At 35.8% G+C, this 23,030-nt stretch overlaps 1 long non-coding RNA gene across 1 annotated transcript; it reads left to right on the top strand.

Moving 5' to 3' along the window:
• Positions 1-6,094: 6,094 nt before the first annotated feature.
• LOC129523834 (uncharacterized) lies at positions 6,095-16,500 on the top strand. Its single transcript, XR_008667482.1, has 3 exons — positions 6,095-6,162; positions 16,213-16,338; positions 16,428-16,500. It is a non-coding gene; the product is annotated as an uncharacterized lncRNA (long non-coding RNA).
• The last annotated feature ends 6,530 nt before the right edge of the window (positions 16,501-23,030 follow it).

Below are 23,030 nucleotides of genomic sequence, written 5' to 3'. Positions count from 1 at the left end.
AACAAACATTTACCAGTGGCCAATACATGGAAGGAAGGTGTAATTAGGTTTTTTTGTTGTTTTTTTTTTACATCATTACTACTAATTGCAAAAACTTTGAATGTTGAGGCTTTAAAACATAAACCTGAAGAGCCTTTGACTTGGGTCTGCCCAGAATTGACTTTAAGGGCAAATTCTCTGAAAATGTTGGTTACAAGACAATGTATATTTTATTATAGGAGAGTGTAAGCTATAAATGCCAAAAAGCCTATGAGAGATGTTACTTCTGAAGGGACCTAATAGTTTGTTTTGCTCCTTACATATATTTGACTTTATCTTTCAACATTCATTAAAGGTACTCTCTTATATTGACCTGCCTTTTCTTACCCTCACACAGCACTATGTATAGTGCTCAATTTGCTTTCCTTGGGGCACAAGTTTATTAGTGCCTAATTGTTTCATTTGTGTGTTCTCATGACTTCTAAATATATATGAAGACCCAGAAAAGAAGAACTGGATTGTAGAATTGTTTTCGCTTTGCTCTCTTCCTCTTGAAATCCTCTCTGGCACCTAGCATCACCATTTGTGCATAAACACTTTAAAATTAGATAGCAAGCTAGTGCATTTGGAAATAGCAGATATTCTTGACACATTTATGTACTCTTTAATGAAGATAAACAAAATTCTTAATTTTTGAATCCAAGAAATCTGTCTGGTGATTTCTCAAAGAATTTAAAACAGAGAGAGCTACAATTTGACCCAGCAATCTTATTGGATATACACCCAAAGGAAAGTAAATTATTCTACCAAAAAGACAATGCATTCATATGTTCATCACCACGCTATTCACAATAGCAAAGACATGGAATCAATCCAGGGGCTCATCAATGATACACTGGATAAAGAAAATGTGTATATAAACATATACACCATGGAATACTACACAGCCATTAAAAAGAATGAAATCATATCCTTTGCAGCAACATGGATGCAATTAGAGGTTATAATCTTAAATGAATTAATGTGGGAACAGAAAACTAAATACTGCATGTCGTTCCTTGTAAGTGGAAGCTAAACACTGAGCACACATGGACATAAATATTGGAACAATAGACACTGCAGATTACTATAAGTGGGAGACAAGGAGGGAGATGTGGGTTGAAAAACTACTTCCCAGGTACTATGCTCATTACCTGAGTGATGGGATTTGTACCCCAAACCTCAGCATCATGCAATATTCTCATGCAATAAATCTGCACGTGTACCCCTCATTTCTAAAATAAAAGTTGAAAAATATTTTTAAAGTTTAATAAAATAAAGACACAATGCTTAAAAAAAGAAGAAATCTGGTCCAGGTAATTAAGTAGACTATAAAGAAAATAAATGGTATAGGGACTTACTTTAATTTTATCACTTCAGCTAGAGATAGAAGTAAGCTAGTCATCTATCCAGGAGAACTTTATATAACTTTTAAAAAATTTCTCCTATCTCCACTAGATCAAAATCACGGATTCTGAATTCCAATTTTAAAAGTCACCTGCATAATAATACTAAATTACATATTCTCTTTTCCCATTGTATATGAAATTAAGGCACTGAGAATAATAAAAACTCATAATAATAAAACAGAATGAGTGAACCTATTACAACTGCAACCTGTTGGGAACTGCAAGATTGATGATTTTGGATTGAGATAAAAATTTTGTGCAGTTTCTATGTCCGAGCAAATCTGCCAGCCTGAAACTAATCAGAAAGAGGCTTTGGACCTCCCTGTCTGCTTTCTGTCTCAGAGACTCAGCGAGTTGCAATAAACCAAAACAGTAGCCATCCCTCTGCAGTCCAGGCACTGATTCATAATGCAATTTATGTACTATTTTCTACCTTTTAGTACCTTTTTTGCTGTATTTATGGAAGATCACAGTTCTTTCTAAATAAGAAAAGCAAGGGTGAGAAAATGGAAAAATTAACTTGTGACATCCTGAGAGTCATAATCAGTGATATGCCGGTAAATGTTAATAACCAGTTCTCTTGGAAAAAAATGTATACAACAAAGTACTACAAATTTAATTGTTAAAATGATGTTTCACATTTTTAATATATATTATAAAATATACAGTACTCTTTACTGCAAATCCCATATAGTCAATTGACTTTTACAAAAGTGTTTTTCTTTAATTTTTGCCAAACTCATGTTTCCATAGCTAATTTACGGTTGCAATTTGTTCAGAAGATGAATAAATGCTTGTTTACTATATGATTCAGCAAAGAAATTATTCACGTCATCAATGAATGTGTGTAGGTCCAGTAAGAATGTTGGTCAATATTTCAATACACGTTAATGAGTTCGACAAAGTGAAACAATGAAGATATAAGTTAGAATTTCACCCATTCATCAGTGACATAAACAACTTCTTGCTGAATATGGTAATAGTTTGCAAATACTGGAAGATTATTTCTCAAATATTGGGTGCTTTTTAGAATGTAACAACTACAGATGCAACACACTTTAACTTTTAATCTGCATTAATGATCAACAAATCAATAAAGTGCTAATTTGTAGCATTTGCAGATTTCCATGGTGTAAATATTCCCACCATGTTCACTTTCAAGTTACCAGCATGATGCCATGGGACACAAAAGATATGCGCTAACACTTCATTATATGGTTGGTGTTTTTACCTAAAGATACAATATATATAAGTAATTTTAAGAGCACAGAAAATAGTAAAATGTGATAAAGTGATAAGGAAGTAACAAGTTTGAGAAATTTATTACTTATATTTTAAATATAAATAATTTGTTACTTTATATATTTTTTGTAATGGTTGTGATTAATGATCATCTCACATAATTCCTGAAACCTAACAATTTGTTCTCATTAACTAGTATAAGGTGGTTCCAAGACTCCGCTGGATAATAATTTTAAATGATGGCTTACACGGGGACAGCGATAGGAAAAGAAGGAGTGGAAATGTAGGATGAGTATGGTATATGCGTTCAGAATATTAGAGAAGAGGAGACGATCTAACTTCTGACAAGAAGAGCAGCACCAGATGTCTGCCATTTCACTAGATCTAGTTTTCAAAGTGCATTCAATCACCAACTATGTGTAGGTGAGTAAAACCAAGAAAACCTGGTACCTTGTTATTAGGCATATGACAGATATTTATATGAGTGAAGATACATATTTCAATGAAAACGCTAATAACAGCAACAACAACAAAAGCAACATGAGGCTTATGAACAAAGTAATAAAAATTAGTTAACATAATCTTCAAAATTAAAGGGTTCTTTACTAACATAAAATGTTTAAGGTATAAAGTTTGAAGAACTGACTTATTAATTGCATCCTATAAATTTCGACATGTTGTGTTTTTAAAATCACCATTCATTTATAAATATTTTCTAATTTACTTTTTTTTTTCTTTTACCTATGGGTTGGTTATTTACATATTAGTTGTCTGATTTCCAGATAGGACTTTTCTAGGTGTTTTATCATTGCTGATTTCCTTAATTCTGTTGCGGTCAGAGAACATATTCTGTAAGATTTCAGGCTTTTGAAATCTGCTAAGATTTGTTTAATGGCCCAGCTTATAGTCTAGCCTGTTAAGCCTTACATATGCATTTGAAAATAGGCTGGGTGCTGTGGCACACGCCTGTAATCCCAAAGCTTTGGGGGGCCAAGGTGGGCGGATCACGAGGTCAAGAGATCCAGACTATCCTGGCCAACATGGTGAAACCCCGTCTCTACTAAAAATACAAAAATTAGCTGGGCATGGTGGTGCGTGCCTGTAATCCCAGCTACTTGGGAGGCTGAGGCAGGAGAATTGCTTGAACCCGGGAGGTGGAGAGTGCAGTGAGCTGAGATTGTGCCACTTCACTCCAGCTTGGTGACAGAGCGAAACTCCACCTCAAAAAAAAAAAAAAAATGTGTATTATGGAGTAGTTGGAGGCAGTGTTCTACAAATGTCATTTGAGTTAAAGCCAGTGTTCTACAAATGTCATTTGAGTTAAAGCCACTGACATTGTCATTCAGATTCTTAAGGACCTTTTTTTTGGTGTAGTTGTTCTAACAATTACTTAAAAAGTCTGATAGACCACAATGAGATACCATCTCACACCAGTTAGAATGGCGATCATTAAAAAGTCAGGAAACAACAGATGCTGGAGAGGATGTGGAGAAATAGGTACGCTTTTACACTGTTGGTGGGAGTGTAAACTAGTTCAACCATTGAACTAGTGTGGCGATTCCTCAAGGTTCTAGAACTAGAAATACTATTTGACCCAGCGATCCCATTACTGGGTATATACCCAAAGGATTGTAAATCATGCTACTATAAAGAGACATGCACTCATATGTTTATTGCAGCACTATTCACAATAGCAAAGACTCGGAACCAAACCAAATGTCCATCAATGATAGACTGGATTAAGAAAATGTGACACATATACACCATGGAATACTATGCATCCATAAAAAAGGATGAGTTCATGTCCTTTGCAGGGACATGGATGAAGCTGGAAACCATCATTCTGAGCAAACTGTCTCAAGAACTATCGCATGTTCTCACTCACAGGTAGGAATTGAACAATGAGAACACTTGGACACAAGGTGGGGAACATCAAACACTAGGGCCTGTCCTGGGGTGGGAGATTGTGGGAGGGATAGCATTAGGAGAAATACGTAATGTAAATGACGAGTTAATGGGTGCAGCAAACCAACTTGGCACATGTATAACTATGTAACAAACCTGCACGTTGTGCAGACGTATCCTACAACTTAAAGTATAAAAAAAAAACCTAGGGGCAATTATTCTCAGTAAGAAATCAAAACTATTTTATTAATTCCCAAACTCATCAAACATTTACAGAGCCCCTATTACATATGGCAAAGATAAAAATTATTATTATTATAAAAACAATCCCTTTCATTCATTTATTATTTAATTGTTTGAATATTTATTTGTCTCTTCTAGAGTCAGGCACTGCTATTAGCTAAAAATTCAAGATTAATAAGATATAGTGCTGCACTCCAAGAACACACATTCCAGAGATTTACATCCTGAATTATTATTAGCTTACCAATGCCCAAAGAAAGAGGGAGGAGAATGTGATAGAAAGGCGGGACGTCAGCTGTATTTGTAATGTTTTATTCCTTTATAAAACCTGATAAATAAAAAGCATATTAACGTTTGGAAAATCTACATGGCAAAAAGAAAGTCTGATAGAGTCTCCAATTATGACTGTGGGAATTGTGCATTACTTCCTTTAGTTCTGTCAGTTTCCTGTATATATTTTGAAGTTCATTTATTAGGCTCATATGTTTGCAGTTGTTATGTCTTCTTTTGAACTGTCTCTTTATCATTACAAAATGTCCCTCTGTCTCTAGAAAGTATCTTTGTCTTGAATTTCATGTTGGCTGATATTAGTATAGTTACTCCACTTTATTATGTTTACTGTTTTCCATCCTTTTATTTTCAATTTATTTGTGTTTTTATATTTAAAGTGCATTATTTTGTGGATGGCATATTGATGGTTCTTACTTTTTTACACAGTTTGAAAAATCTTGATTGCTGCCTTTTTATTGGAGTATCTAGTCCATATACATTTAATGTAATTACTGATATGGTTGTACTGAGGTGTCCCATTTTTCTATTTGTCTTATTTGTTTTTGTCTTTTGTTCCTTAGATGCCTTATTTTAATTGAACATTTTTAAGCATTCCACTTTAATGCCTTTTTTAGTTTTCTAACTATATGTTTTGAAATTATTTTTAACTTATTGCTTTAGAGTGTAAAATATACCCCTATAACTTAGCCTTACCTACCTGGAATTAGTATTGATTTTTTTTTTAGGTGAAATATAGAAAACTTGCAACAGTATATTTCTAGTCATCTCTCCCCCATCCTTAATGTTATTATCATCTTTGGCATTATATTTATATATCTTGTAAACTCATCAATAAAGTGCTATAATTTTTGTTAAAATGTCATGTTTTTTAGAAAATACAGATACACACATATGTGGTGAGGGGAGAGAGAGAGAGAGAGAGAGAAGAGTTCTTAACTTACTAACTCACATACTTACCATCATTTTTGGTTGTCTTCATTCCTTCTAGGCATCAGAATTGCCATCTCGTTTCATCGCTCTTCAGTCTGCAGAACACTATAGGATTACTTGTAATGTAAGTCTTCTAGTGACAAATGCTCTCAGTTGTGTTTATCTGAAAATGTATTAATTTTTCCTTCATTTTTAAAAATGTTTTATGGATACAGAGTTCTTGCTTGACATGTTTTTTATTCACTCTCTTCAGTGCTTTGAATATATCTTTCTAAAGTATGATGGCTTCCATAGTTTCTGATGAGACATCAGTATTTAACATTATCATTGTTCTGCTGTATGCAATATGTCATTATTCTCTGCCTATCAAGATTTTCTCCTTAATTTGTCTTTCAACAAAATGACTATGATATGCCTAGTGGTGGTTTTCTTTGCATTTATTCTGCATGTGTTTTGTGAGTTTCTCAGACTCCTGCGTTAATATTTTCCATCGAATTTCAAGTTTTTGATCATATTCCTTCTAACATTTTCTTGCCTTCTTTCTCTATTCTCAATCTCGTATTCCAATTCCACATATGTGAGAGTGTGATGTTGCCCCACAGGTCTCTGTAACTCTGTTTAGTTTTATTCTCTTAATTCATTCTTTGGGTGCAGATAACATATGTTGATTTATTTTCAAGTTTATACATTTTTGTCATTTATTATTTGTTACATTTTGCATAGTTTGCATTTGTCTGTTGAGATTTTCTGTCTAGTCTATTAATTAACATTATATTTTATTTAATTATTGAACTTTTTTGAATTTATTCAACATATTTTTAACAACTGCTTTGAAATCTGTGTCTACTAATTATAACATTTGGGCCCATTCAGTCAATTTCTATTGACTGCCCTTTTTTGAGCATAGGTCATACGTTTCCATCTTTTTACATATCTGGTAAATTTTAGTAATAAAACTGGACATTGTAGATAATAAAGCCAGCCTTGTAACAATTTTAAGTTCTGTTGTGTTATTTTAAACATTTCTATTTTATTATTTTAGTAGGCAATTGACATACATTTCTATACTCAAAATGCAAAATTAGAATACCCATGATATACAGCCTCTGGCAAAAGGACATGCTTTTTCAATTAAAGATATATATGAGTTGAAAGTCAAAAATGGAAAAAATATAATGTAAAAAGTAAGAATGCTGACATGACCATGTTAATGTCAGACAAAGTAGATTTCAGTACAAGGAATATTTTCACAGATAAATATTTCCTGATGATAAAAGGGTTTATTAGGGAGACATAAGTATTTTAAATGTGTGTATATTTAAGAACAGAGATTCAAAATATATGAAACAAAAATTTCCTGAATTAAATGAAAAATAGATAACTCATTACATCTCAAAAATTGATATAAATATATAAAATCAGTAAGATTACTGAAGATCTGAACAACCCTGTCAATCATCTGGACCTAATTGACACTTACTGAATAACTGCAGAATATACTTTCTTTTGAAATGCACATTGAATATTTAATGAATCATAAGCCAGATAATAAAATCACAATAAACTTCAAATATTTACATCTTTCACTATATTGTCTCTGATCACAATAGAAATAAGTTAGAAATTAAGAACAATACAATAATGGAAAAGTCTGAAATACCTGAAAGTTAACAATATACTACCAAATAATCCATGAGTTAAACAAGAAATCAAAAGGGAAATTAGAACATATTTTATTTATTTATGTATTTATGTATTTATTTATTTTTGAGACAGGATCCCATTCTGTTGCCTAGGCTGGAGTGCAGTGGTGTTCTCTCTGCTCACTGCAACCTCTGCCTCCCAGGTTCAAGCGATTCTTGTGCCTCAGCTTCCCATGTAGCTGGAATTACAGGCGTGAGCCACTAACACCCAGCTAATTTTGTATTTTTTTGTAGAGACACGATTTTGCCATGGTGCCCAGGCTGGTCTCAAACTCCTGAGCTCAAAACGATCCACCCCCTCAGCCTCCTAAAGTGCTGGAATTACAGGGATGAGCCACCAAGCCCAGCCTAGAAAATATTTTAAATTGAATGATAATTAAAACATACCATATCAAAGTTTGTTGGATGTTGCTAATGCAGTTCTTAGTGGGAAACTATAAATGCTTATATTAGAGAATACAACATGTTCAAAATAAGGATGTAAGTTACAACTTATGAGCTGAAATAAATGACTTATTTTTCAAAGTGAATTGAGAGAAGAAACTAACAAAAGTTAGAAAATTAATTAAATAGAAAACAAAAAAATGGAAGCTGACAAACATACAAGGTTTTTTTATAAAGATAGAAAAAGACAAACCCAAAGCTAGACTACATAAGAAAAATAGGCTATATACAAATTTTCAGTATTGTAAATGAAAGAGGGCATATCACTAAAGACCTCATAGCAAAGAAGTTACACAATGATGGAATATTACAACAACTTTATGCCATAAGCTTTTAAAATAAAAATTACTTGAAAAATACAATTTAGCAAAGGGTAACAAGAAACTGAATTACCATGTATCTGTTATTTAAACTGAGTATATAATTAAAATATTTGTATAAAGGAAATTTTATGCCCAAATAAGAAAAATAATTTAATACTATATGAACTATTTTACAAAATAGAGAAAGAGGAATATATCCTGACATGTGTCTGCTTCCAGGCCAGCATAACCCTTATCGACCAATATACCTCATGAACATAGATGTAAATATATGTAACATATTAACAGATTGATTCTAATAATACATGAAAAAGATCATGTGTCATGACCAAATGAGGTTTATCTATCAATGCAAGCTTGAAAATGAAGCTTTATTCACCATATTAGCATAATACAAGAGAAAAACTATATCATGATATAAATAAATGAAGAAAATAATGTGATAAGCTTTATATTCATTCATGATAAACACACACACACAATCTCTTAGCAAACTGCTCCAATCTGATATAGTGTATCTATAAAACACCTCTGGCTAACATTATATGTAATGGTCAATTATTAAAAACTTTCCCATAAGACCTTTAACAAGTCAAGAATGTCTGCTTCCCCCACTTCTACTAAATGTTATATTGAAGTGCTAGCTAGTGCAATACAAGGGGAATATAAATAATAGGTGTAAAGATTGAAAAAATATATACATATAGGCAAAGGCACGATTTTGTAGCCTAAGGAATCTTGGGGAAAAATCAACCTACTAGAACTAATAGATGATTAAGCAAAGTTGCAAAATACAAGGTAAATATAAAAAATTAATTGTATACCATAAACTAGCATTGAAGGTTTGGAAAATAAAATTAACTTTAAAATTTATAATACCATCAAAGAAGATAAAAAATATGTCATAAATTTAAAAAGAGAAATATATCTTATTGCTGAAAACAACAAAGTATTGCTGAAAAAAATTAAAGAAACAAAAAAAGTGTATCATATTCATTAATTAGAAGACTAATTGTTAAGATGTCACTTTTTTTGGTTTATTTGAGACAGTCTCGCTGTGTCACCCAGGCTGCCGTGCAGTGGTGCGATGCGATCTTGGCTCACTGCAACCTCCACCTCCTGGGTTCAAACGAATCTCCTGCCTCAGCCTTCCATGTAGCTGGGACTACAGGCACCTGCCACCATGCCCGGCTAATTTTTTTTTGTTGTTGTATTTTTAGCAGTGATGGGGTTTCACTATGTTGGCCAGGCTGGTCTTGAACTCTTGACCTTGTGATCTGCCCACCTTGGCCTCCCAAAGTGCTGGGATTACAGGTGCGAGCCACTGCACCCTGCCCAAGATGTCACTTTTAACTGAAATTATTCTATAGATTCAATGCAATCATAATAAAAATCCCAACCATTTTTTGTTGCACTTGACAATCTGATTCTAAAATTGATTTGGAAATGTCAAGTACCCAAAAGAGTCAGAAAGAAAAAAGGTAGAAAACATGCACTTTACTATTAAACTACAGCAATTAAAATGGTGTGGTAATGCCATGTATAGATCAATGAAAAAAATACAGAGTTCAGAAAGAGTCCCACACATACTGTCAATTTATTTTCTCCAAAGACATCAAGGTAGTTCAATAGGGAAAGGAAATTCTTTCAAATAAATGATGCTGGAAAAATTTAAACTCCCTATGGAAAATAATGAACCTTCACCTTCATAAAATATGCAATGTAGTTCAAGATGGATCACAGACTTACACATAAAAGTTTACAACTATAAAGGTTTTCCAAAAGTATAGAATATTTTTACAATCTTGGGATGGTAATCAAATATTTCTTAGAACACAAAGAGTCATCATAAAATTTTAAAAGTAATAACTGGACTTAATCAAAGTTAAAAACCAAGTCTATGCCAAAAATGATTAACTTTCATTAATAATAATTTTAGAAAGCTCTGAACAAACTAAGAGTTGAGAAATAATTCCGTCTGAAACTTACAGCTAACATTGTATGTAAAATCAAAACATTAGAAACTTTCTAATTAGGCTAAAACCATACAAGAATATTCACAAAATCCCATGTTCATGGATTGGAAGACTTAATATTGTTGAAATAACCATACTCTTCAAAGTGATCTGCAGTTTAAATGCAATTTCTGTCAAAATCCCAATGGCATTTTTTACAGACATAGTAAAAACAATCCTAAGATTCATATTAAACTATAAAAGATCCAGAAGAACCAAAACAATCTCTAGAAAAAAAAAAGACAGCTGGAGGCATCATAGTTCCTGATTTCAAAATATATTACAAAGCTACTGCAATTAAAACTGTATTGTATCGGCTTAAAGATAAACACATAAATCAATGGAATAGAATAGAGAGTGCAGAAATAAACACATACACATATGATTAATTGATCTTTGACAAAGATGCTAAGAATACACAGTAGTTTCTTCAACAAATGTTAGGAAAACTGGATATTCACATGTGTATATTACACCACACACAACATTCAACTCAAAATAGATTAATGACTTACATGTAAGACCTGGCCAGGGTTGGAGGCTCACACCTGTAGTCCCAGCATTTTAGGAGGGCAAGGTGGAAGGATCACTTGAGTTCAAGAGTTCAAAATCAGCCCAGGAAACACAGAGAAACCCTGTCTCCACAAAAAATAGCCTGGTGTGGTAGTGCACACTTGTAGTTACCTGCAGTTACTTGGGAGGCTGAGATGGGAGGATCACTTGAGCTCAGGAGGTTGGGGCTGCAGTGAGCTTTGATCGTGCCGCTGCACTGCAGCTGAGTGACAGAACAATATCTTGTCTTTAAATAAATAAATAAATGTAATACCCCAACAATAAAACTTCTAGAAGAAGTCATAGGGAGAAAGTTTCATGATAATTATCTTGGCAGTGATTTCTTGAATACAACACCAAAAGCACAGTCAACAAAAGCCAAAATAGACAAGTGGGACTACATAAAATTAAAAAGTTTCTGTACAACCAAGGAAATAATCAATAGAGTGAAAAAACGTATAAAATCAGATAAAATATTTGTCAACCATATTTATGACAAGCCAAAACATATAAGGAATTCCCACAGCTCAGTAGCAGAAAAACACTAAAATGCTAAAATAGCTGAGAATTTCATCTTGATCCTGTTATTTAATTTCATCAGTGAAATCGAAATCAACTCTTCATTTGAATATATTCTGTCTGAAGTCCTCATATGAATTTTCATTGCAAATGTTTATAAAAACTACCCCGACATTATTTATTACATTTGAATTTTATTTAATATAATTAATAACGTGTAAGTGTAACTTCTCAAGACGTCCATAAGGTGGCAGTGTGCACTTCCGTAGTGGCGGTTGAGCAGCAGCGCAACAGAAAATCAGATAAACATCTACGCGACCACGTTCTGCTGCCAAGGCTCTGAAGCCCCCCTGCCCTAGACCATTTGGAGCATCAAACATGTAAAGAGTTCTGAGCTCATATCCGGGGGCTCGGCGTTGTCTTTTCTGTTGCTCATCATCTTACGCCCCAGTTCTAAAATGACACCCCCATTTGGAAATGCATGAACCTCTGTAATTCACACGTACCCAGGTGGTCCTGCAGCCTAGTTTCCAGTTTTAGGTCTCAGTTCCGAGTGGAAAGCATTTCCTAGCAGCCTGACAATACAGCCAGAAAGCATGTTATGGGGTAAGGTGATAAATATGTGCCATATGAGCCGTCCCCCACCCTCCCACTTTTGTAGCAGACGTTACTAATCAATCATGATAGTTCGTGCTACTCAGCCTCCCCCTTTATCAGCAGAACCCCAAAAGCTCCGACACAGGAGAGTCCCTGTCTTTAGAAGTGGGAGCCGATGCCCAGAAATCCCTAGGATTCCAACACAAGTATGGAGGTGTCGTCACACATCAACCATGAACAGCAAGAATAACCCCTCAAGACTAGACCCCGCACAAAGCAGGGACTACCCCACTCCTTCTCTCATTAATCCTACCACACTCTCTACCATGGCCCCTGAGGACCTAAACTGTATTTTGCATTTTCAACCAAATTGATATTATTTTTATTAGCATAATCAATTTTTCTTCTCTCCTGAATTACTTTCCATTAGCATTTTAATCTCTGATGGCATAGTATTTTTTTAATTCTCTTGTATATCAAAATTTTAACTTTCCCCAGAAGCAAATGTAGGATTTGATATAAGTCTGGATCCCAAAATGGAACTCCCAGAAGACCTCGATTACAACCAAAGACCTGGATTATAGTTCAATCTTGAAAGTTATTTCTAGAAGATGGATCTGCCATCCAGAACGGGGAAATGAGGCTGGGCAGAATAGCCCTAAAAAGGAGTAGGGAGATGAGAGAAAGGAAGAAAAATTGCTGGTTCATGGCCATCGACATTATGCTTTCTTCAAGTGAAGATCTATGATTTGATTAAGTTCCTGATTCTAGAATGGCATCTAGGCCTAGGACAAACATCCCCAACTGGGGAAACTGGTCTGGGAAAAATATCCTCAACCTTGTCTTGGGGCAGAGGTGCAGGTGATGATGATGGCAGTGTCAGCAAGTACATCCAGGGACCAGATGGTGCCAGGGTCACTGCAGTGGCAGCATCAGAGCTACCAGGAGAAGCCGTGGGGTGGCACCCCACGCCCACAGTGGGTGGAAGAGGAGAAGCGTGACTCCCCAGGAAGCCTCAGCTGTGATAAGGGCTGAGAAGGCAGCTGCCAAGTCCACCAGGCATTCTGCCAAGGAAGGGAGGCACCCGCATCTGGGAACTTAAAGAGCTGTCCTGGTGATAGAATCTGTCTGGGGAGGCTCAGCAAGATTCTGCTATTTTTTTCCCATGTGACCCAAGAAATACTCCATTTGTTGTGAATTTAATATTACATAAAAGAATGTTTGTACTATGTTCCTATGAATATTAAATATACTGTTCTTCACAATGAATGATGGTGACAACTCTACGTGAAAAAATGATAAAAACAGTGTCCCATACACATAAATAATTTCTAAATTCTGTTATATTTAATATATAAATCTTTAATATGATATACTACTGAGCTTGTTTTTTTTAACCATCATATGTTGCAATTTTTGCTTACTCTGGTATATTTTCAAAATACTCTTAATTCTTGCAGCCCTTCTCAACTGGGTTTCTGTAAAAAAATTACATGCGGGCATTCCTTTAACTTCACTAGAAAACTTTGTAATACTGATATTTTAAGTGGATCAAAACCCATAAATCCAGTTCCTATTATTTTCAGTTCATATGCTTTAAGGACGGACATACTCAGACCAGGATACATAAAAATCTTGGAAATAATGAGCCTTATTATTGCAGTGATTCTATTTTTTTTTTCTGATTTTCATCTTAGCTTAATCTTTTTATCCCCTTTGTGAACAAAAGCTCTCTGAAGAAGAATCTGGAGGAAAGAGATTTTATTCCAGGGAACTGTTTGCAAATCAGGCAGACATGCAGGCCGCTGTGTAAAATGAAGGTCCATTCCAGAGAATGAAGGGATGGCATGCCTGGGGTTTTATAAGAAAAGTCCCCACCCAGGTTCCCAACCAGGTCCATTTATGCAAACAAAGGGTTGAGTCTTGTTTGGTTTTGACTGGCTGACAGAGCTGAGTTCTGATTGGCCCAAACAGCTGAGCCTTAATTGGCTAGGGGAGGTGATCTCTGGTTGCTTCCCAAGCCCCAAACCAGCAGTCCCTGTCAGATGTTTCTTTCAAATGGCCAATGGGGCCTGGGGCTTGCGGCATTGGGAGGTGTGGGCAGGTGCTGTGCTTTTTGCAGCAGTTTATCTTGTAGCCCAACAACAGAACAGGAGCTGGTTCAGCTTGATTGTAGAATGGGAGGTCCTTTGATACTTTTACAACATCTTTCTGAGAGCACAGAACATGTGACCATTCTGTCACCCAGCTATGGACACCTAGTTCTGTTTTAACTTTGAGCTCCTCAGTTAGCCACAGGGAGTCCATTTTGTCTGGGGGCATACTTTATCACCTTTCTTTTCCAATTCTTATATTATCTAATTGAACTGCACACTTTAGCACTTAATTATATTGGTATACAACACTAGTTTATTTAGAATTGTTTTTTCGCTAGTTGTTTCAACTGCACGTGCCTTGCCTTCCTTAAGGGAGTGTGAACTCCTGTAGGCAGGAATTGCTGAACACACATTTGTTTTGTTGTCTATAATTTCTAAAAATTCGCATTTCGTTAAAATAGCCAAAGTTACCCCTACTAAACAACACTTAGAGGCAATTAGATTAGATTGCTCGTTGGGCTCAGTGAATCCCTTCTTGTTAGTCATGGAACCATAGTTCTTTAAGCATTGGGTACTCACATCTCTGGTAGATGTGAATTAAGAAATTAATCCAGGATGCATTTTGGAATGTGTAATTATCATTCCTGAAGCCACACACAGTCACTGCTCTTAGAACTCGAAAGGACTTCTCTTCTTATAGATGCAGCATTTGAGACTCAGAGCTGATAAGGAACTAGCCTGATTAACAGACTTCAATGTTGAAGACATTTGAAATTCAAAGCGGAGCATTGCTTTTTCTCAGATTTAGAATTAAAAGGGAAAAAAGAAACAAGTGACTTTCACATTTGGTGCGAAGCTTGAAAACATACTCTTTTCTTTACTCACTGGCACATCTGAGCACGCACATTAACCCTTCCTCACTTGAGACAAATTGTAAAGAATCTACATGCGCCTCCATATACGTGCACCTCTTCCCTCCCCTTCTACCCTCTGCCATTGCAGTCAGGGAAGACAGTGGCTAAGATGTGCAGTGTGTTACCTTTCCCATGAGTACTTGCATTTTTAAACTTCCATTTTCATTTTGGTAGAGACAATGCGTGCTTCCCTACATCTGCTCTCATTTCCTTCTCGGTCATGCTGGAAAGTCTGCAGTGCTAGTTCCTGACAGGCAAGGTCATGTGATGTAGTCTAGCCAGTGGCCTGTGACTAGAAATGGCACCTTTAGTTTCTAGCAGGGGGTCTGCCACCGCCACATTCTCTTTTCTTTACTACCCTTAATAATCACAAGACAGAAGGAGCCTGGATCTTTGAGTCACTGGCTCGAGCTAGCCCTAGTTAACCTGCATGGGCCTTTGTGTGACGGACAAATCAACCATCAGTGTGCTACACCACTGGGATTTGGCAATTTATTTGTTCCTCAACATATTCTTATTAATTCCTTCTAATACATTTACATAAAGAAATATGTGTTCATCAGAGACAAATCAAAATAAGAAAAAAATCAGTACTTTGCTGTTCAATATATCCTCACACGTTTTTCTATAAGTGTATCCATACAAGTCAGAACCAATTGTATCCATAATAATTCCATTTTGCTGCATGTTACACAAAACCCAAGTAAGAATGGTTTAAAAGCATAGTGGCTTAATTTTCTCTGGGTGAAAAGAAGTGTGAATGTAGGCAGTTTGAGAATGGGGTATCATCCACAAAATATCATCAAAATCCTGCCTGCTCAAGCATTTTCTCCTCAGGGTTGTGTGGCCTCAGTGACTTTACCTGTGATTAAGTATCCAGGAAAATAAAATCAGTATGGCATGGTATGTCCTGGGGTAGGCATTGACAACAGCTGCTTGGAGTACCAAGGATCAGAATAGGCTTCCTGAAGAAAGTGGTGTTTAAATGACTCCCGTTGTGTTCCCCCACAGAGGGAGCCTGTGCGATGACCCTGTCGTGAGAGGGGCCAGCCCACTTTGGGAAGCTGTGAGGAGCTCGGTGTCGCTGCAGCTGGGTACAAGGTCAGCAGGAGGCAGATCTGGAGGAGCCTGGGAGAGGTATGAAGAACTGGGTATACAGCCTGAGGGCAAGCAAAACCACCGCAGCCTTCTACTGAGTAAAGTGACTGCTCATTTTTACATTTTAGAAACCCTACTCTGACTGGGACTGGAGAATGGGTTGAAGGAGAGAGGACAGGATGGAAAAACAGAAAAACTGGGGGAATCAAAGTGAGATGGGTGGTCTGCTGCAAGACTGAAGGAAAAACAGAAGAAAGTATATGGATCCACAAGAGGATTAGGAGGTACTTGACAACACATTTACCACCAGTAAAATTATTTAAACCTGCACATCAAATTAGATATCTTTATGTCTTAATAGATTAAATATTTTTCCTATTACTCATCACTTCTGCATGTTATAATGCTTAAACAAAACCAAAAATGGGTCGAGTGTGGTAGCACACGCTTGTAATCCCAGCACTTTGGGTAGGCAGAGGTGGGTGGATCACTTGAGCCCAGGAGCCAGGAGTTTAAGACCAGCCTGGGAAAAATAGTGAGACCCTGATTCTACCAAAAAAAAAAAAAAAGTTAAAAAACAACAAAAACGTTAACTCAATTATGATCTGATTAAATATATAAATATATGCTATTTTTTACTTGTTGTGTCTTATTTATTACGTACTAGTTCAGAACTTAATGGCTTTCTCCAAATATTAATGTTATTAATATTTAAATGCTTAAACAAATATTAATGTTATTAATATTTAGTGAGAAATGTAATTGAATATGATTTCATTGTTTTTGAAATCTTGATTTAATATTGTATGATAGAGTGATTCAAATGCCTGCTTCTAAGTTTTAAATTTATTTCAATGCTGAAAATACTTTCTCACAAGAAAATGCCATTTAAAACAAAAGATATTTATCTTTCAGTATCTTCCAAAAATTATGAAAAGACATTTGTTACAATTACTCTGTAACTTTTCAACATCCTAAAAAATCTAAATTGCTTTTTTCTACCAAATAAATGGGAAGGGTTTGCATTTGACAAATGACTTAAAAATGTAACTTTTGGGGAAATTTTTTAACACAATAGAAAATTTGTGATGCTAAGGTATTTTAAGTGTGTAATTGTGAGCGGGTTTATAAGTCATGCTCATTTTCACTATTAAGCCATGTTAATTATAGAAAAATTTCAAATATTGGTTTTCATACATTTCCACCTCCTCACCATGAGTTATTTCAAAAAGCAGTAATTTTCTCACTGTTTCAAAACATCACTTTAATCTTGGGGGAATAGATAATGATGATAATTTTTTCAAATATACCTCTTAGATAGCAAAATTTAGACAGCCACGTGTCCTCAAATTTAAAACATTTTATTTTTACAAAATAAAAATGAACTTTGCCATGAGATAACCAGTAAATAATATTCTGTAACCATTGGTTTGCGAGTTGTTTTGGAGTGGACATACCAGTTTATCAGCATTGCTCAGGAATAATAACTGGATTTAGATCTATACCACCTGGTTTTGCTGGAGCCCAGGGATAAGGAGGGAGAGGGGGCTTAATGGTCAAGGCTGACCAATAGCTGGGATGTTCCTATGTGACCAGCTCCTTGTAGGAGACATTCAACAAACCTTGAGCTTCCTGGTACCTTTGCATATGTGTGGTGGTTGAAAAACCAGAGACAAAGTGTGTCCGTGTGAACTGGAAACAGGAGGATGAAAAGCCATTGAGGACATTACTGATGATGCATATGATAACCATTAATAAATTAGCACTATCTTTTCTCATATTTCAGATAAGAAAATAAACAAAAATATAAATGTATTTTTCTCTGTGTAGCCTCATAGATTTATTTTGCACACCCCAGGGAAGGTGTACACAACACATTGGAGACTACTGGATATGAAAGATACTCAGGAAATATCTGGGCTGGAGATATAGATTTGTTGATAATCAGCACATTAGGGGAATAGAAGCAGAGGAGATGGCCAAGAAATTTGTGTAGTTTGAGAAAGTGAGGGTCCAGGAGGATATGCTAGGAACATCAACTTTCAGGAACAGGTCATGAAAGTAAAGCTGATGAAGGAAAATGAGGAGGAATAGCCAAAAAGGCAGGAGAAGAACCAAGAAGTGATGTCATAAAAATCAAAGAATGAGATGCTGCTGAGGCAGCAATACTATTGCCAAGTGTTACAGAGTGGCCAAATAAAACAAGATCTGGCCAAATAAAATGTCACTCACGTGGACTGAGCAACAAAGATGCCAGTGGTGATCATAAGAGTGTCTTCAGTACAGTGGTCTGGGAAAGTCCCTTGAGAGACTATAAAGACAGGAGGTGGAGACAGAATCAGCAACTATTTCCAGAAGCGTAAGGGTGAAGAAATGGAAACAGAGAAGAGACAGTTGCCCAAAAAATGTGAGTGCTGGAGGGCTCGTTTTTCTTTTTTAAACAAGGAGGAAGAAGTTTGACTATAATACTATATTTAAATGCTGATTTTTAACAGTCAGGAGAGTAGAAATTGAAGAAATAGAAGATGGGAGGTGCAGGTGAAGAAAAGACATCAGATGAGAGGAGGGGCGCTTCCTCCAGCATGACCAAAAGAAAAAATACAGCCTTTCCATATATTGTTTTTCTCCATTTTATGTATTTAAATAGCTTATATTTTCAATGACTTTTCTAGCGTCTTTATGCAAGTTATTTCTACTACAAGCATCTTTGAGGATCCCTGTGGTGCAAAAATGTTACCATTTTTAAAATCCATATCCATTGGCCGTGCCTTTATCCAGTCAATCTGTAATCACAACTATTTAAAAATTTGTATGAAATGCAAGAAAAAATAACAAAGGATTAAAGCATCCAGTTTATGCTCATGTAAACAGTCCGCAGTAAAAGTAACACATCTCATTTGTAGTTGTTCATGCAAAATAATTTCAGGCTTCATTGGAGAGAAATCTACATATCACTGACTGTTAAGCTCCTTTCTTATCGTATATATGTGTGCGTGTGTGTATTTATAGATAGATATACACACACATGTATATACACACATACATGTATATGTAAGATATGTATATACATATATAAGATAAAAAGACAGCTCTTATAATACACATGTATATAGTATATATTCTGTGATGTTATACATGTTATATATTATGTATTTTTATCAGAGGTGACTTTATCAAACTTTCATTTTATGTTTATACTATTTCAATGGCAACACTAATGTCACTAGTAGAAAATGGTCAACTGGGATTGGTTCAGGTATGAGTTCAGATTTCAACTTTTTTTCTGTTTTCTAAAGGGAAAAATGTTAGGAAATTGCTCAGCTTATTTCTTCATTCATTTATTCCCTGGCATATATTTATTGAACAGCAAGGCATTATTCTAGAGCATGAGGACACAGAGAGAAGTATAATTTAGTTTTCTCTTTTTATGATTTCCCTGTCTGGTACTATGTCATAGCTTGCCAAATGACAGTCACTGTGATAGAGGCACAGGTAAGATGACAGGGGAGTTGGTTAAGAGGAGTCTCATAATCAGTCTGGAGATAGAAAAGGAGCATCCTGAAATCCTGGCATATGAGTTCTTGCAACAGATGCACAGGAGTAATTAATCACTCCCGCCACTCTCCATAAAGGACTAGAGGTAAGACTAGAACACAATAAGGTGGAGCTGAGCATGGAGCATAGAGGGAGGAAGATGGAGATAAAGGGATTTGGGGGGAAGGGACTTCAAGGTGCGGCAGGAAGTAAGTGTAGTCATAGGGATGGGAGAGCCAGATGTATGGAGGGGCCTGTGGATTTGATGCTTTACCTGATGTGAGGAATTCATGTGAGGGCATGACAAGCCTGGAAAGGCAAGCTTGGCTGCAGCACAGGGAGTGCAATAAGCCTGATAATAAATTTGAGCCATATACAAAAACAGTATGAAGCTTCTCAAAGTTTTAAGTGGGAAGACTTATGATAGATGAATGACAGGAAAAGGTTTCAAGTCTTGAAAAATCACTGTGGCATCACTGTGGCAATTGTAGTAAATGTGGGTGGGAAGTGAAACAAGAGATAAGGAGATATGGGCCTGTTGGTGCAACCCAGAGGAGCTGGGCCAAGGGCCTAAACTAAGGCAGAGACTGTGAGTAAGGAGCAAAAGAGACTGACTTGAGAAATATTTGGGGTTTAGCATCAAGGGGACTTGCAGACTTACTCTGTGGAGGGATGAGGGAGGGGGAGAACCACAGAAATCTCCTAAGTTTCAAGTTTGGGTGAGTGAATGATTCCTTTCATATTGAGAAACACTCTCTCTCCTTTGACCAAATTTTAATCAGGCTCTTCTGAGCCCTCTGCTCAACTGGGCCCAAGCTTTCGGCTTCCCTCTCTAGTCTTATAGAATCCAGTCTGAGCAAGAATCCTGCTAAGTCAGTTTAGTGAAAATTTCCCACCCTTAGTATCCAACCACTCTCCATTCTTATTACCTTGAGTTGTCTTCAACAAGAATTCTGTTGAGTCTGTCTAGCAAGAATCCCCCTAACCCTTGATATTTCTTCCTAGTAATTTTTCATCCATTGACTCCCACTCTGCTCCTTGGCTATAAATCTTCACTTTTCCTTGGAGTTGAATTCAGACCCAATCTCTCTTCCCCTATTGAAGTGGTTCCTACACTCATCACAATAATCCCCTTTCTTAGTAGAACCTTCTTTACCATCTTTAATAAGTGTCAAAGAATAATGTTTCTTTAACAAAATTAATGAGAAATGTAAAAGGAAGATCAGATCTGAAGGGTAGATCATGAATTCAGGACTTTTAGAATGACAAGATGGAAGAAGACTCACTACCACTACTGACAGTTAAACCAGGATTATTATGATGCACAGATATGATGATTACCAAGGAAACAATGAATAAGACAAAAGTCCATTTTCACAATAGCATTAGGTTTGAGCCAACATTGTTCTATGCAATCAGTAATTTGAAAATAAATAAAGCATATTACATTAGGGCTTTTCCTAGCTAATTAGCTCCCCACACATAAACATATACACTTTTTTGGGGTAAAATCTCCATACAGCAATATTGGGTAGTGGTGGTCTTTGTGACCTTGGGTAAGTTTCTTAACCTCCCTGAACCCCAATATCTTTGCTGGAGATTATAAGCTAACTTATCGAATGGTTTCTGTGAGGATTCAATGATTTTAAATATGTAAAAGGCTTAGAAAAATCTCTAACTTATGGTGAGCATTCAATAATTATTATTTACTGTCATGCAGAGATATAACTTTAATATATTTTCATTACTATATCTGTATAAAATTTTACTCTACCTGAACTTTGAGGAAATGTATTTTCACAAACTAATTTCTATCACTATTAAGTTAGAATAGAATGGAGATGCAGAAGAAGGAATGCCAAGGGACAGATATGGGGATGGGGAAGGGGGAAGAATTACATGACTAAAATGTTTTAAGATGTTAGATACTGATATCTGTTGAGACAAATGACTCATTGATTGATTGCTAAATCAGAAAAACAAAATTTGATTACGGCATCTGTATTTAGGTCATCTTAACACTGTATCATCTGAGACAAATTGCTCAGTCCACAGAATATGAAAGAAGGTCATGAATACCTATGGCTTGTTGTTACATATGAAATTCCTGTGGTTCTGGCCAAGACGTAGTAAGACAGACCAGATTTGCCGTACTCCCCGAAAAAGTTAAAAACTGGCAAATCCCTATAACAATAGTTTTCAATACATTGAATGGGCATCAAGCAAAGAATGACAGTGATCAATGACAGATGAAAGACAAATGAGATGAGCCCTGTGATCAACTTACTGCCTTGTGAAAGTTTCTACTTTGCAACCTAAGGGGGAAACTGGCAGAATGAGAAAGCATCCCTGGGATCTGAGGAGGCCAAACTGAAAATTCAAGCAGCTAGAATTTGCAGAGCAGGGAAACAGAAAGAAGAAAGGAGACAGCAAAACAGAGAGAACCACAGGCATTTACAGAGTCCCTATCCTCCTCCCCGAGCTCAAGTGTTCCGCTGAATACTGATCAGTCTGGAGAAAGAAGAATATGAAAGAATTAGTAGGGGCAGTGTCCAGTGTTTACATAGCTCTGAGAATGGTAGATGTTACCACCAGGTGCATTGAAGAATATAATTTATGGAACACTGAATATGGTACTCAAGAAGATCTTGCCTACATAGTGGGAAATGCATAGCCTGAGATTGAGCACTGATCTGGATTTACCTAGCTCATCTTAAAAGCAACACCTGAAATGATCAAACTGCATTCCAGAAGAAAGCACACTTATATTTATAAAAACATAAAAATACTCAACATCCAATCAGATGAAATTTACAATGAAGGACATCCCCAATTAAAAACTGTCAGACATGTGAAGAAGCGGGTAAATATGACCCATAATGAGGGGAAAAATCAGAAAATCAATAAAGCTGCCAGATTCTAGAATTAACAGACAAGCATATTAAAACAGTAATCATAATCATGTTCTATATGTTCAAAAAGTAGAGAAGAGATATCAAACACATAAAAATGATTCATATCAAAATATTACAGATAAATATTCTGGCTGATATGAAAAACACAGGATGAGACTATTGGCAGCGTAGACATCACAGAAATAAAAAATTAGCATAGTTGAAGACAAAACAAAGATACTCTCCAAAAATCAAACACACAGTGAAAAATTAACTTTTAAAAATGAAGAGTGCATCACTGCA

Source organism: Gorilla gorilla, chromosome 6 (assembly GCF_029281585.2).
Source record: "Gorilla gorilla gorilla isolate KB3781 chromosome 6, NHGRI_mGorGor1-v2.1_pri, whole genome shotgun sequence".
NCBI classification, from domain to species: Eukaryota; Metazoa; Chordata; class Mammalia; order Primates; family Hominidae; genus Gorilla; species Gorilla gorilla.
The sequence above is the reverse complement of the archived record's forward strand: the minus strand, read 5'-3'. Positions and strand labels throughout refer to the sequence as shown.